Source organism: Trematomus bernacchii, unplaced genomic scaffold (genome assembly GCF_902827165.1).
Source record: "Trematomus bernacchii unplaced genomic scaffold, fTreBer1.1, whole genome shotgun sequence".
NCBI lineage: Eukaryota > Metazoa > Chordata > Actinopteri > Perciformes > Nototheniidae > Trematomus > Trematomus bernacchii.
Window position 1 is genome coordinate 1 of NW_022988038.1, and position 5,000 is coordinate 5,000.

Sequence of the window (5,000 nt, forward strand, 5' to 3'; positions counted from 1 at the left end):
ACACACACACACACACACACACACACACACACACACACACACACACACACACACACACACACACACTTTGTATTGTATGAGAGAGGTTCCAGGTTGTTGTGTTTAATATTCATGAGAATATTTGTCATTGTTCAAATGATAATAAACAAACATATAAAGCATATGTGTCCACTCATATGTTGATAAGAGTATTACAAACTTGAAAGATATCCCTCTAAGGTACATTTAGAACAGATACAAAATGTGCGATTAATTTGCGATTAATCACGATTAAATATTTTAATCGACTGACAGCCCTAATTTTTATTAATCACTAAATCTGTAGAATTTTTAACAAAATAGCAAATTTTTTACACTTTTTGATCAAATTATTTTCCACATTTGACAATATTTGAGTTTACCGTTGCCATGGTGTTTCACTGAAAACATCTGTTATCTCTTTCTTTGCCTTCTATTAGTGGGAAGTCTGGCATTGGATGCTGTCCACTAGTGTACTGTAATCTGGGGACACTGACACTGTGAGTAAATGTTGTAGATTTGCATCAGTAAGGCGTGTTCTGTGTTTGTTCTTGATGAATGTCTGAAAAGGCTGACTCACAAAGAGAGGTTGAACCAGGCAACTTTCATAGCTGCTGTGCATACACCTTTGTACTTTTCTGTGTCCACAAGGCACCAACAGTTTGGTGCCTCCTGATGGGCTTTGAGGTTGAGGTCATTTTGCAACGTTAGGATTTCAATCTCCACCTGTCCAGCATCCACGTTGAAGGTTGCACTTAGTCAGGTCCACTTGCATGAAAGGATTTGAAATGAATGGCTCAAATTGACCAAAGTCACAAAACCTGTTTTCAAACTCTTGACCAAGTCTGTTTATGACTTGAGAGTACTTTTCTGCAGCTTTGTCAAAAGCCCCAGATGCAGAAGCATTGTCATGCAGCGCTGACTGCACAGAGGGAACGTGCAACACGTTCCCTCTGTGCAGCGCTGACTGCACAGAGGGAACGTGCAACACTTTCTTTCCCTGTAAATGCAGAGAATAAGCTCATCATAGCTTTAAATGCATTTACAGCACTTATCATGTCCCACACAAGGCTCCTGGACCTGATGGCATCCCGTGTTCTCAGGGTGTGTGCAGTTCAGCTGGCAGAGGTGTTCACAGACATCTTCAACAGGTCCCTGCTGCAGTCTGTAGTCCCCACATGCTTCAAACACTCCACTATCGTTCCTGTCCCCAAAAAGAGAATCATCACCTGCCCCAACGACTACCGCCCAGTAGCACTCACCTCCATCATCATGAAGTGCTTTGAGCGGTTAGTCAAATCATTCATCACCTCCTCCCTCCCTGAATCTCTGGACCCCCTGCAGTTTGCCTACAGAGCAAACAGGTCCACAGACTACGCCATAGCCCTCACCCTCCACACTGCCCTCTCACACCTGGACCCGAAGAACAGGAACACATATGTGAGAATGCTGTTCATTGACTACAGTTCAGCATTCAATACCATTGTGCCCTCCAAGCTGGCCATCAAGCTCAGAGACCTCGGGCTCAACAGCGCCCTCTGTGACTGGATCCTGAACTTCCTGACGGGCAGACCCCAGGCAGTGCAGGTGGGAAACATCACATCCTCCACCCTGATCCTCAACACCGGTGCCCCTCAAGGCTGCGTGCTCAGCCCTCTCCTCTACTCCCTGTTCACTCACGACTGCGTGGCCACACACAGCTCCAACACCATCGTGAAGTTTGCTGATGACACGACCGTCATCGGCCAGATCACAGACGATGACGAGACAGCGTACAGAGAGGAGGTCGAAAAACTGACATCTTGGTGCCAGGATAACAACCTCCATCTCAACGTCAGCAAAACAAAGGAGCTGATTGTGGATTACAGGAAGCAGCAGGGAGAGGGACACGCCCCCATCGCCATCAATGGGACTACGGTGGAGAGAGTCAGCAGCTTCAGGTTCCTCTGGGTCCACATCACTGAGGACCTGACATGGACTCTTCACTGAGGACCTGACATGGACTCATCACTGAGGACCTGACATGGACTCTTCACTGAGGACCTGACATGGACTCATCACTGAGGACCTGACATGGACTCATCACTGAGGACCTGACATGGTCTCTTCACACCACCACCATCACCAAGAAAGCTCGACAGCGGCTCTTCTTCCTCCGCAGGCTGAGGAGGTTCAAAATGGATTCCAGGATACTCTGCAACTTCTACAGGTGCACCATAGAGAGGATCCTGACCTTCTACAGGTGCACCATAGAGAGGGTCCTGACCTTCTACAGGTGCTCCATAGAGAGCATCCTGACCTTCTACAGGTGCTCCATAGAGAGCATCCTGACCTTCTACAGGTGCTCCATAGAGAGGATCCTGACCTACAGGTGCACCATAGAGAGCATCCTGACCTTTTACAGGTGCTCCATAGAGAGGATCCTGACCTACAGGTGCACCATAGAGAGCATCCTGACCTTCTACAGGTGCACCATAGAGAGCATCCTGACCTTCTACAGGTGCACCATAGAGAGGATCCTGACCTACAGGTGCACCATAGAGAGCATCCTGACCTTCTACAGGTGCACCATAGAGAGCATCCTGACCTTCTACAGGTGCACCATAGAGAGCATCCTGACCTTCTACAGGTGCACCATAGAGAGGATCCTGACCTACAGGTGCACCATAGAGAGGATCCTGATCTTCTACAGGTGCACCATAGAGAGCATCCTGACCTTCTACAGGTGCACCATAGAGAGCATCCTGACCTTCTACAGGTGCACCATAGAGAGCATCCTGACCTTCTACAGGTGCACCATAGAGAGCATCCTGACCTTCTACAGGTGCACCATAGAGAGCATCCTGACCTTCTACAGGTGCACCATAGAGAGCATCCTGACCTTCTACAGGTGCACCATAGAGAGCATCCTGACCTTCTACAGGTGCACCATAGAGAGGACCCTGACCTTCTACAGGTGCACCATAGAGAGCATCCTGACCTTCTACAGGTGCACCATAGAGAGGATCCTGACCTTCTACAGGTGCACCATAGAGAGCATCCTGACCTTCTACAGGTGCACCATAGAGAGCATACCTGACCTTCTACAGGTGCACCATAGAGAGAATCCTGACCTTCTACAGGTGCACCATAGAGAGCATCCTGACCTTCTACAGGTGCACCATAGAGAGCATCCTGACCTTCTACAGGTGCACCATAGAGAGCATCCTGACCTTCTACAGGTGCACCATAGAGAGCATACTGACCTTCTGCAGGTGCACCATAGAGAGCATCCTGACCTCCTACAGGTGCACCATAGAGAGCATCCTGACCTTCTACAGGTGCACCATAGAGAGGATCCTGACCTTCTACAGGTGCACCATAGAGAGCATCCTGACCTTCTACAGGTGCACCATAGAGAGCATCCTGACCTTCTACAGGTGCACCATAGAGAGGATCCTGACCTTCTACAGGTGCACCATAGAGAGCATCCTGACCTTCTACAGGTGCACCATAGAGAGCATCTGACCTTCTACAGGTGCACCATAGAGAGCATCCTGCATCCATAGAGAGCATCCTGACCTTCTACAGGTGCACCATAGAGAGCATCCTGACCTTCTACAGGTGCACCATAGAGAGGATCCTGACTGGCTGCATGACGGCCTGGTACGGCAGCTGCACCGACCTCAATCGTAAGGCTTTACAGAGGGTGGTGAAAACTGCACAGAACATCACCAGGACGGAGCTGCCATCCATGGAGGACCTTTACTCCTAGCGGCTCAGGAAGAAAGCCCTCAGGATTATCAAAGACCCCCATCACCCCAGCCACAAACTGTTCTTTCTGTTGCCGTCTGGCAGACGTTACCGCAGCATCCTGGCAAGGACAAGAAGATTCGGAGACAGTTTCTTCCCGCGGGCAGTGAGACTGTTAAACACCTGAACTGCTGAAACAATTTCATAACATTCATCAGTAATATATATCTACTATCTAATATATATCTACTATCTAATATATATCTACTATCTAATATATATCATTCCTATAACTTGTATATAGACTCGTACTGCACTATTCCACTTGTTTTTCTCTCTCACTTTATTTTAGAACTATTTTTCTTTTTGTATTACTTTCACTATCTGTATTATTATGTTCCATTGTTGGAGAAGCCTGTGACCTCTGTAGCTATGTTAGTTTGACAATAAAGAACCTTGAACCTTGAACCACCTCCACACAGAGCCCCCCCCACCTCCACACAGAGCCCCCCCCCACCTCCACACAGAGTCCCCCCCACCTCCACACAGAGCCCCCCCCACCTCCACACAGAGCCCCCCCACCTCCACACAGAGCCCCCCCCACCTCCACACAGAGCCCCCCCCACCTCCACACAGAGCCCCCCCCCCACCTCCACACAGAGCCCCCCCAACCTCCACACAGAGCCCCCCCACCTCCACACAGAGCCCCCCCACCTCCACACAGAGCCCCCCCGACCTCCACACAGAGCCCCCCCCACCTCCACACAGAGCCCCCCCCACCTCCACACAGAGCCCCCCCCCACCTCCACACAGAGCCCCCCCCCACTCACCACCTCCACACAGATCCCCCCCACCTCCACACAGAGCCCCCCCCCACTCACCACCTCCACACAGATCCCCCCCCACCTCCACACAGAGCCCACCCCACCTCCACACAGATCCCCCCCACCTCCACACAGAGCCCCCCACCTCCACACAGAGCCCCCGCCACCTCCACAGAGAGCCCCCCCCCCACTCACCACCTCCACACAGATCCCCCCCACCTCCACACAGAGCCCCCCCACCTCCACACAGAGCCCCCCCACCTCCACAGAGAGCCCCCCCCCCCCACCTCCACACAGAGCCCCCCCCCACTCAACACCTCCACACAGATCCTCCCCCACCTCCACACAGAGCCCCCCCCCACCTCCACACTGAGCCCCCCCCACCTCCACAGAGAGCCCCCCCCCCCCACCTCCACACAGAGCCCC